Raw genomic sequence first — 13,141 nt, 5'->3', positions numbered from 1 at the left:
CGAGCGCTGGGCTTGTATGGGTGTGCATGCAAACATGCATGCATGCGTGCATGCAGGGATGTGTATGTGTGTGAGAGTTTGCTGGTGGTTGCTGCTTGCCGAACGTTGACGGGAGCGAGAAGGCAATTGCTTGGCGTAGTAGCAGCGCATGTCAAACTGTAGTCATGTTCTCTTTGAATGTAAATTGCTCAATTAGAGAGGGCGTGAGAGAGAGAGAGAGAGAGAGAGAGAAAGGCAGCCACAGAGTCGGCCCTTAATATTATAATTATTAAAAAAATATTAATTCATTATTTTCACAAACTAATCTATTAAATTATCAAATTTATTTTGACACGTACTACACAAATTAGATTCATCAACTTACATAATACAATTCTGTGCACATATACAAATGAATTATAAATTATTGTTATAAATTTGAATTAATTTTTAACCAACCTTTTTTTTATATTGTTACAAAACAATTTGACATGCAGATAACAGTAACAAATTGTTGATTTTTGATTGTACGGGCTGTGCACTTTATTTGAGCCGCCACTGTCATACTAATACAATATCTGTTGCTCTTTACAGTTGGGCAGCCTCTGTAAAGTGAACGGTGAACACACAACTGTGTGTGCGAAAGAGATGTCAAGCAAACAGGTTATATTTTGCAACACACTCGATTGTAATTGCTGGACACGCCTACTTTATGCTACCTGTTTATGAACAAACAGATATACGCACACACACCAATGCACACGCACGAGAGCTCGCAATAACAAGTCGCTGATTGGTCAGCGCTTGCTTCGCTCTGACCCGTCATGCGCAATGGCCGCCATATTGATATGGATAAATGGGAGCGCACACAATATGCATGTAACGTGAAGTACATACAATATGCAAGCACACACTCACACTCGTATACATATATATGTATGTGTATGTAGTATGTAATTGCAGTGTGACGCGTGTAGGCTTAAATGCCACCTTACCACAATCCTGTGGCAAGGATGCTACAGAAATTATGCAGCGTTCGAAATTCCCGTTTTTAATTATGTTCGTCTTTGTATTTCATTTCCATTGCTGCTCGCATTGCAATAATTAACGAGGAGGAGTGCCTTTGTCTGGGATTGCTCGACTAGAAGATGCCCATTACAACATTCCAAATTATTTTAAATGGAGCTAACACAGTCAATTATGATGGACATATAGAATCAAACAATTTGAAAATATATATATATTATATATCAGATTTAGTCTAAGCTCTTGTAGTTCCCCACAATGATAATATATCTATAATATTTAGCTATTTTCCACCTCATGTTTGTTCAGATAGTCTGACTATATCAGATTCAATTTGCTTTCCTCACGCAGATAATATTTATCTGCTTGTTGCATCTGTATTCCTTAATCAAGGATACCCGTTTGCAAATTTTTTAAGGGTATAAAAAATAAATCGAAAATTCCAAATGCAATTAAAAATATTATATATTGAAAATGACGAGAACTTTGTAGGAAGATTACATGTCAAAAAGTTTTCATTTAATATTTTAATGAAGGTTTTCTTTGGGTATTTAAAATCAATTTAAAACTTAAAAAGAGTTAGATATAGATATAGATATAGATATAGATATAGATATAGATATAGATATAGATATAGATATAGATATAGATATAGATATAGATATAGATATAGATATAGATATAGATATAGATATAGATATAGATATAGATATAGATATAGATATAGATATAGATATAGATATAGATATAGATATAGATATAGATATAGATATAGATATAGATATAGATATAGATATAGATATAGATATAGATATAGATATAGATATAGATATAGATATAGATATAGATATAGATATAGATATAGATATAGATATAGATATAGATATAGATATAGATATAGATATAGATATAGATATAGATATAGATATAGATATAGATATAGATATAGATATAGATATAGATATAGATATAGATATAGATATAGATATAGATATAGATATAGATATAGATATAGATATAGATATAGATATAGATATCGCTCTCGCTCTCGCTCTCGCTCTCGCTCTGCTCTCGCTCTGCTCTCGCTCTCGCTCTCGCTCTCGCTCTCGCTCTCGCTCTCGCTATCGCTCTCTCTCTACGCTATCGCTCTAGCTATAGATATAGATATAGATAGATATAAACAGATAGATAGATATAGTTGCAGTGTGGAAGCAATATCTTGAATAGTCCTGATTAGATCAGCATATACCATATACCATATACCAGATTCCATTTTTGTGGAGATCAGGGACCACCCAGCTGATAAGTTGAGTTGAAGAAGTCCAAATGAAAACAAATCCCTAAAGCAAATGAAACTACTGAGAAGACAAGACAGTTGATTAGATTTACGATCCGTCGGGCTGGGCGCCAAATTGATCGGCGACGATCGCTGGACGTATGTAGGAGTCGCACTGCAGCTAATCTCGATGATCTTCGAAACGTATCCAAACAAATCGCATATCGATTACGAGGCAGAGCTTTCGGAATACGTTTGGAATTTGCCATTGAGAACAGTTTATTTGGGCGCCAGTCGCTATAGCAAGAGTGCCCCAACAAGTGTTAGGGAATTAGGGAATCATCAAATTTACATAATAACAGATCAGATTTCAGAGCATCCAGCTGCCTCGTCTGCCCCATTGGCAGTGACAACAGTTGGAAATGTCAAAATAGCCAAAGGGAACATAAAATAAAACAAACAAAAAACAAACATAAAACTGGGAAGAAATAAACGATCCCGCAATATGTTAATGAAAAGGTAAAGGAGCAGAAGAAGAGGGCGAGGGCGAGGGCGAGGGTGAGGAACAAACGCGATAAAAATCTTGTACAACATGAATGAGAAAACGAGCTGCAGCAGCGATCAACACCACATTCTGTGTGGTTAGCGTCGATCGAGCAGATGCTGGAAGAAAGTGCCGGACAATGCGACGTCATCTGTGGGCTCTACCCAAACCTCTCTCCCTCTGGGTGTTAAAAATGAAGATAATAACGAGTGTGGCGCACGCGCGCGTCAAGTCCAAGAAAATCACCTGCTGTGCCCACCTGAGACCCGCAACAAGCTGTTGGGTAAACAAAGCGCCCTCGCCAGACCCTAATGAAACGGCGCCCCCAACAGCCTAGTCGAAATTATTAGAAAGAGTTTCATACACTTTTCTGATTTCTTTCCACATATATATAGATATATATAGATATATATATATATATGTGCGCATTGTAAATCATTTGTGAAGTGTGTTATTAATTTAGTTGAAATGATTATTAATTTTACGTCATAAATCTTGGCACGCTGCTTGAGCCCTTGCCAGTCCCTGCACGCTGCCTTAATGGGCTCCAACGCGACGTGATTTTCGTCTGCCTGTGGGTAATTAGCTTTCAATACCTGAGCGGGCAGCTCCACACCAAATTTGTGTGCCTATTGTTTTAGCTCGCGAACAACTGCTCGGCCGCATCAATATTTCTGCCATCGAAAAAAGAGTTGAGTTGATCTGATCTTTATCGGACAGATAGAAAAGGAGCATAGAGCAACAGATGTTAGTCTACAGTTGGCATACGATATAGTTGGACATGCCATTTAAGTAACTAGTCGGAAGTGCCTGACTAGCAAATACCCTGACCGCTGCGCAGCGCTGCTTTAGCAATCTTACGGCTTATTCTGAATGGCTGCTGGGTATAAGAGTGAGTTAGTGACTTATTAAATACCCACATCTGAAATATATGTGGGTGCAGACCATCATATTAAGAAGTTTTACAGCTTAAGCCATTGAAAAGGGAATTACAATATGTTCAATAGTTTTCAAGCTTATATATATATATATTTATATATAGTTCATATAGATCCTGCCACAATTTCATTCATGTCTAAAGCTTATATAGATCCTATAAAGCTATAGATCCTTTTATATAGATCCTATACAGTTTTCAAGGACATATATATATAGCTCATAGAGATCCCTGATCTACTTTAAGACTAAACTGCTCAACTGAATACCCAAAGTTATTTTGCCTATGCTTTAATTTGTATAGCCTCATTCGCTATTGTGAATAAAAACTCTGAATTTATATAAAATTCGTAATTTGTTTGTCTCTTTTTATGCTCTTTCTCGCAGCAAAGAGAGCATATTGGTTGCGAGCAATGCCTGCCTAGCTGTTCATCAATTTATCTGTAGGTTAATTTATCCATGTTTATTCCTGAACATAAAGTATTTCCCTAAAGGTTTACCATTATTATTCAAGTCTTGTAAAGTGTTCAGATGCTACAAGGAAAATACGCTTATAAGCAGATAAGCTAAAGACTTGAAATTTGGCAGATATAGATATATATCAAGAGATATATATAGTAAATATATTTAATCAAACTGTAAGCAGTAAAAATGATATATTCCAGAGTTTTTAAGATTTTTTTAAGATCGTCATAGATACATTTTTAACCAGTTAGCGTTCAACTGCAACATTCTATTAGTTCTTATTACTATTATGTTTATTTGCTCAAAAATTATTTAAATAAATATTTAATATTTTATAATTGATTGCAAACTGGCTCAGACTCAGTTCAGTCTCCTCTGAAAACTATTGCCAAACAGAATTTTGTTTTGATTTTGTAACAGCCTAAAACATTATTTAATTTATTAACAATTAACTCTCCATGAATCCGTCTATATAATATAAATTTGGCCTGATCTACCGGAAGCTTAAGAGTTCATTCGCACGCCTTCTGCTGAGACATTGTTAAGGTGCGCATAATTGGAGCGGCAATTCAATTAGCAATGAGCGAGAGGTATGCGGGGCCAGGTGCTTAACTGCAATTGCCGTGTAATTTGCCACAATTATTCATATTAAAAGCGAGCTGGAGCTGGGGCGAGGGCGCGCAGGTGAAACTGCACGCGTGAAGGTAACTCTAAACGGAGACGGGCATAATAATCGCTGGCACATAAATATTACAAGCATCTGACAACTGAAAATTATCTGCTTCACTCACGAGCCATTTAAATCAATTTTACACTTCGGATTTCACAGGCGGCCAAAGGATAGGAAGCGTCGGGGCCGGGAAATTGAAATTTATTGAAAAAATGATGACAAACGAACGAAAATAAGCGCATGCAGCAGCAGCAGCAACAGCGGCGGCAGCGGCGGCAGCGGCAGCCAGGTGGTCCCAAAGGTGTGACGTGAGAAGCTGAAACTTAAGGCCAGCCGCATATGAATATATGGCCAAGATAGCACTTGATTAGGGTTGTCAGGGTTGCTGCAGTGCAGCGAACAGTTCGACTTGCCATTTAAAGTCTTTTCGTATAAAGCATTTCTCTTATAATCATATTAAATATATATTATTAAAATAAATATGTATAATTGTATAAATTATATTAAATAAAAAAATGAAATACAAGATAAAAATATAATTGTTATTTACATTTTCAAAATGCAAAATTTTATCTAAAAATATTAATAAATATTATTATTTCTTATGACTATTTATTAACTTTATTAATATTATTAAATTTATTAATAAATATTATTATTTTTATTATTTATATAAATTTGTCCATATTAACATTTTATTTAATTTTGTAAATATTTATTATATTTATTTTAAATATATTTATAAATATATTATTAATTTAAATTCATTTTATTCTTAATATTTTTACAATTAAAAATTTAACTTTGTTGTTTAATTATACTATTTATTTCTACTTATTTACAAATGTATTTTATAATATATCGAAATATTTTTTGTTGGAAAAATATTATTTTATCCTTTATTTATTTATTTTTTTATTTTCTTTTTTATATATACTTTGTAAAATGTTTTTTAATTTCGTATATATTTTTTTTTTAATTTTTATGTTTTTTATTTTTTATTAAAGTTTTAACTATTTTGGATATTCCAGCCAAAGATACTTTTCAGATATTTTTTTAAGTTACCTCTCAGTTATCTGAACCTCCTTTCCTTATCAGCCCAGCTATATCTAGGATAATATTACACATGACTCTAAGATCTGTGAAATAAGAAACTCCCTTTAGGCCAGACACTTGGCAACTCTGGAGTTGGCTCACATTTTGCTTTGTGGTGTCATAAATGTGGACTGCCTGCGCCGTCTGCGTCTGCCCAGAGCGGCGACTCGGGCCCCCCCAACTTGGACACTTTGCGAAACGTTTAAACCAACAATTACGCGAGCATAAATCAAACAGTCGAGTAGAGTCGGGCCAGGCGGGCGGTCCAGGTGAGAGTCGCGTGCAGGTCGCGGACTCTAGACATAGCAGACGCCACGCATCGTTGTCGGGCATCGCAACCAGGACTGACTGGGCGAATGGTGTCGCTGTTGATGATGCTGCCGCTGCCGCTGCCGCTGCCGCTGCTGATGACGATCTGAAAAAAGGTGCCTGGAATGTTACACCAGCAGCAGCCGAGCCGACACCGACACCAACTGCTGTCACAGCGGCAACGCCTCAGCTCCAACTGCAACTGCAAACTCCAAGCACCAAGCTCCAAGTTGCAGCTTCAGCTGCGCCTTTCCTTCATTGGTTTCAGGTGTCAATAAATAATGGCGCGGCACTTGCCGATCGCGTTGCGATTAGATTGCTGCTGCTCGCCGCCGAGCTCTTGGCAAATTTAAATAATTTTCATATTAATTAAACACTTTAAAAACAATTTGCACTGCGGCCTAATTGAATGCGGCCAACGTCAAGACGGCAAGACGGCAAGACGGCCAGACGTCAAGACTGTGGAGCGCAGTCGCAGCAGACGCCGCGGGCGTTGCCATTTGTCCAGCTCCTAAACCTATCTCTGAGTTATGCACCTATGAAATTGTTATATTTAATATTGTTATATTAATATTACATATTTCCTATGCTCGCTTACATTTTTTAAAGGGGTATATGAGATTCTGGTTTTAGAGCTGAGGCATCTTACAAATTTAGAAAAATCTCTCCCTTTCACTGCGAGATCCATCTTGGAATACTATTAATGATTTGCTTTAAGTTTAAGTAGTTAAATATATTAAATAAGTAGAGGTATTACTGTCGGGCGCTACTCACTGCATAATACTCTTTCAGGTTTAAAAATAAAAACACTTAAATTATTTCTTAAAAAAAAACTTTGCATTAATTTAACGCTCAATTTTTTTTAGTTCTAGTTCAAAACCTTTCAAAAAATATAAATATAGTCTACTCCAATTTGCCACGCCCCTCGAGGGGCACATTCGGGCTTTCAGCTCTAGAACTCTGTGCAAGCTACAGTTTTAATCGGTTTTCCAACCCCCCAAATTGGTCATAGCTATATATCTATATAGCTATATATCTACTATATATTTTCGGTCTTGGCTTGTTTACATGAGAATATATACGCCAATTTTTAAGTTTATAGCAACTTAAAAATAGTATTTATATTAAAAAAAAATTTAGGAAAAATCTTAACACTCAAGACTATAAGTTCCACATTTCAAGACCTTCAGACATAGTACGGAAAGATGGAAGACTGTGAAAACACAGATAGACGTAAGGATGGAAAGGTGGAAATACAGAAACACGAAAAGACGGAAACACGATAAGGTAAGATGGAAAGGCGTAGAGCCAGCCAGACGGCAAGATGGGAAGATGGAAAGACGGAAAAATGAAGAGTCGAAAAATCAGAAAGGCGGAACGTCGGATAGACACGAAAACGGATAAGTGGAAATACAGACAGACGGAAAGATGGAAAGTTGGATAGACGGAAAAACAGAAAGCTGGAAAGAGGAAAAGACGGAAAGAAGGAAAGATGGAAAGACGGAAAGTCCGATAGACGGAAAAGCAGAAAGCTGGAAAGAGGGAAAAACGAAAAGAAGGAAAGATGGAAAGTTGGATAGACGGAAAAATCAGAAAACTGGAAAGAGGAAAAGATGGAAAGACGCAAAGATGCAACGTCACCAAGTCAAAAAGACAAATAGACGAGAATGCGTTAGAACGCATAGGTGGAGAGGCACACAGACGGCCAGACTATCGACGGCTGCTTGTTACTTGTTACGACTTGCTATACTCTGTAGGCTATAACAAGTTGGGAATTATAAAGTTAAAGCGTGCAGCTAATTGAAGCCTTCTATAGATATGCGCTTTGAGGACTTCTTCTCAGGGAAGTTCAGCCTTTGGCAACTTCAACCTAAAGTATTGCTGCAATGCAATCTCTCAATCAATTATCTAGCTGCTTCGGGCTATTATATAGCCAGATATATGTCATATCTGGCCAGATGATAGGCTTGTTGAGAGCATTTGAAATTGATTTTCGCACAATTTAATAAACAATTCTTTGGCAGTTATAAATAACCGATTTCCTTCCTGCGAACTGCTTCTTCTGCGGGCGATCCCTCGGCTGGCTACCTGGAAGACGCTAAAACCCACACACGCAGAGAGACTAAGGCGGGGGAAACGCATTCAAATTGAAGCCGTTGAATAAATCAACGCCACAAATACACAAAAATTGAATTGTGGCCATGGCTTGCGGCGCTTGACCGCCTGCCCCGGCCGATACAATCGCACGGCTGCCAAAGGTGTTAATATTCAATTAAAATTCTAGGGATGCAGCGCGAGTGGCTAATAAATTAGCGCTCAACAAGCCGAGAGTTGCCAATTTCAATTTGTTTTCGTATCATTTTGCTGCCAGCCGAAGCTGGCAAAGTTATTTATTGAGCTGCGCAGGTGGCAACTGATTGCAGCTGCTGCAAGGTGGAAGGTGGCAGATAGAGTTGCTGCTAGACTACAAGCAATTGCTACACACACACACACACACACACACACACACACAGCTCTAATAAGCCAAGATGTCAAATGTAAACAGAATGTTTTTTGATGCCGATTAGCCGCGTGCCACAGCCTCTCTGTGGCACGCACTGCGTGTGATCTTGTAATCGATGTTGTACTTAGTCGTACATTTGTAGCTACAACTGCGGCACGCCACGATATCGATTTAATGGACCCAACAGTCAGCAAGCGAAACGATTGACGGCGCAAGACCATGTTCCATGCCACAAGCAGCGACAGGCGACCAGCAAAAGAGAGAGAGCGAGGGGCAAAGAGAGAGAGAGAGAGAGCGAGAGAGAGAGCTAGTTTTAACTGCAACAGCGCGATATTTATCGCCGATACTGCGATTGAGACCCGTGGGGTCGACTGCGACTGGGGCAAGCAGCGCACAGTGGGCACAATTTATGAATTTTTGCACAAAAACAGTTAAGCATGTTTAAAGAATAGAGTTGAAAGTCACTCAATGAAAGCTTAAATATACCCTAACTATCTATCTCTGCAGAGTATTTGCTATATTAAGGCAAGCACGAATAATCTTATTAGACTTTTATCCAATTAGACGTTGCCTAGTAGATGCTCTTCTGAAGAGAATTAGAAAAGTTTATTCTTGTTTAAAATTGTGATTATTTATTTAATTATATATATGCTGATAGATAGATAGATAGATAGATATCCTTTATTTTTATTTTACTTTTCAATCTGTGGCTCTTCTAGTAGTTGAGTAGCTCCGCGCGCATGTGGAGCGAACGACTTCAGCTGTCGATGCTTAAGAGAGTATGTAAATATTATTATATATTCTCAATATATATATTTCTTAATATTTATACATTTTTTCTATATATTTTATACATTTTCTATATTTTATATAATTTATAATAATTGCTTATATTTATTAAATATTTGTAAAATTTAAAAGCATTTTTAGTTTCTATCTTTAAATCTTTAGAAATACATAAATAAAATATTATAACAAGGGCAGTTTATATTTAAAAACTGTAGAATCCGAATATATAAAGACTTCAACTCGTTATACCACTTAGCTCTCATATATATGGAGTTAATTTGATTTCATTTTCCCCATCAAGGTCAGCTCAACTTAAACAAAAATAGTTAACAAATAATTAAAATAATTTTTTTTATTTTCATATTCCCTGCAATATTTCATAGAAACAAATTCTTAGCTGTCAGCCTCCATAGTCCATAGATCACAATCGCAGCATGTGGCCGTCAGATCGCTTGAATTGGACACTGAATATGGCACGTAGACACACGACACGCAAATAGCCCATGTTGGGGGTATTCCCGCTATCAATTAGCCGATGGGGGTGATGCAGGCCCCGAATGATAAGCGATCACTGATTGAGTTTGGGCCATGATTAGTTGTAATTGTATAAACCAAGTTAAGGATGTTGAAATGATTTAATTACAACACAAAAAACAAGTAAGCTCAGAAGTGTTCGACTAAGAGATACCTCGCACCCAGACAGAAAGAGGGACAGAGGAATGTGGGGTCAGATGGCAGATGGAATAGACTGCAGAAACTGCGAGGGGTATATGTAAAAGATACATCTAAAAAATATCTTTATAAAAGATATTTACTTGGTATATGTGAGACGAATCCTTGGGATATCTTCGAGGTACCTCTGAGATATCTTTCATGATAGTATGACAGAGCTATACCAGAGGTTTCTTTCCAATATATATAGTTCAAATTTAGATTGAAGGCATCAGCAAAATGAATGCAGCTTGTAAAACATTTGATTGCCTGCACTTGCGATGTAATTGATGGAAGCTTCTATGAATTTAACACAGTCATTATTTATGGCCGCCGCTGGTCAAAGAAAACTCTTTGGCTAGGAAAAGTCACATTTGGCAGCATTAAAATAATTTCAAAACACATAAATTTTGAGTTATTGCCGCACAGAGTCCATGCACGGAACCTGGCGGCACGACGTGGCCGACTCTTAAAATCAATTTAGTGGGCCGCAAAGTGGGAACGACGAGAATGAAATGCATGTGGAAGCGAAACGGATGACTGTTGGGCTGTGCGCTGCATGTGGGGGAGCGAGACAGGCGACTTTTGAGGATGGGATGCGATGCGAGGCGGTGCAATGCAGTGGGCCGCAGTGTTTGCACCATAATTAGAGGCAATTTCAAACGTTTGCCGCACGACCGTGCGGCTTTGGGGCCCACCGTGGCAGTGAAGTAGAGGAGTCCACTTAAATTGATTTATGAGCGCCTGATCGGGCGCATTTGTCAGGCCGTCGGCAGTCGTAGTTCAGTTGGGTTGCCTTCTTCCCTGTAGTTGCTTCTGTTAATTAAATTTGCATAAGTGGGCGCACATTTGACAGTGGGCGCGGCAGTGCATTACAGCTGCTTGCTACTGATTTTCAGGTAAGCAGACAAAATAAAAGGTTCTGACTGAGACGTCGTGACCTTGGCCCAATTTTTTCTTTGCGTTTTTCTTGTCTGCCCCTAACAAGGCGGCAAGGGTCAAGGGGTCAGCTGAGAGACAATGCGGCACTTAATGAAGAGGCCGCGCGTATTCTGACATTTGTCAACGATTGCATTCCAATAGTTTCTCAGGCTTTCCGCAAACCGATTTGTAATTTAATCAGCGTAACATTGTCTAACCGTGGGTAAGAATTAATATTTTGACTTCCTTTTTATTGCCAGAGAAGGAGAGAGAGATAGCGATGTGCACGTAACCTCAATGTGGGCCAACCTAACGAGCAGTCTAACTAACGGCGAAGTCAATTACAAATGGCAAACAAAAAGCAATAGCAATAACAAATCGAAACATGCATAGACACATACACACATAAACACATGCGCTTCTACTCTGTCACACACACGCATACCCATGCGTGTTTTTTTCTGACAATGCAATAAATGAACAACTTTTCGAAACGAAAGTGTCGATAGGCCGCATGTTCGAAGTTCGAACTAACCGAACAACAAAAAATCAGCGAAGGGAAAGAGAGAGGGGAATTGAGAGCGAGGAGGAGAGAGAGCGCAGCCAGTAGCTAAAAAGGAAGTGCCATAAAAATGCAATTTTAGATTTCATCAACTGATAAGAAAAGTTTTCAAATTAGCCACAAAATGGAATATGAAATGCGAATATTGCGAATGGAAACTGTAAAATGAACAACAAACAAGAACATCTATACACATGCTTGATTAGAAAAAACAAATGTGCTCTAGTTAGCAGTGGCACGACTAAGATATACCCTGAATGAGCGACAGTTGAAAAAGACAAGGTAAAGAATTAGAGCTGAGTTTGATTAGCTGCATGACTTAGAGATACTCTTAAAAGAGTGAGCCCCGATTAAAACATTTAAGTATTACATATAAGTTATCTAATATAAATATATTTCAATTTTCAAATGTTACATCAACTGTAAACAAAACCAATATACCCATACAACAAGTCATCGCCGGGTACAGGGTATAATAAGGACAACAGCGTATGAGAGAATGGTTAACTAACGGTAAGGCAGCCGCTGTCAGTCGGCCTACAAATGGCAGGCGTCACGCCAAAATACCGTTAGAAAGTTTTATGCTTGCAATTGGGCTCCACTGCGGTGTATCCCTAGCTTCAGCGACCACCCATGCCCGAAAGCCGCCCGCGCGTCCAATATATGTAAAATGTGAGCACTGAGTGCAGCAAAAGTATCAATTTCACTTTATCAAATGGCAGCAATCGCAGTGCCAGAGATTAAAATAATAATCGAAAAGGATAAGAAAGACAAGAATGCAAAGAAATGCATTCAACCAAACAGTCGGCGTCGTCGGCCAATCTTAAAGTGCTGATCAATGGCAGAGCAGAGTAGGCAGCAGCAGCAACAGTAGACATCGCTCAACATAATTAACGCCATATAATAGAAACTCGCTCGGATTGGTAACAGCATCCGCATTCCGCATTCCGCATTCCGGATTTGGGCACAAACAGTAGCTGATGCGGCGCCTGCAGGATTTGTACAAATGTTAATGATGATCCCTCCATCATAGAGGGTAGCTACCTGTGTGTTAGTGTGTGTGTGTGTGCGTGAGCTGTTGTTTGCTTTTACAATTTTATCAGTGCAACTGGTGCTAATCCTGCGGGGCGGCAAGTTGTTTGTTTTGGTTTTAGGCAGATTTGCCAAATGCTGATGTGATTTTAATTAGGGCACGCATATTAAAGTTATTTTTAAATATGTAAGAAAAAACTAAGGATGCACCAAGAATTTACATCGAATAAGTTAAGATTTAAATATTTGCTGTAAATGTCGTTTAATATTTGAATTCAAATTCAAATTCAAATTCAAATTCAAATTCAAAATCAAATTCTATT

The sequence above is a fragment of the Drosophila hydei genome, unplaced genomic scaffold (genome assembly GCF_003285905.1).
Source record: "Drosophila hydei strain 15085-1641.00,03,60 unplaced genomic scaffold, DhydRS2 tig00000060-arrow-pilon, whole genome shotgun sequence".
NCBI lineage: Eukaryota > Metazoa > Arthropoda > Insecta > Diptera > Drosophilidae > Drosophila > Drosophila hydei.
The sequence above is the reverse complement of the archived record's forward strand: the minus strand, read 5'-3'. Positions refer to the sequence as shown.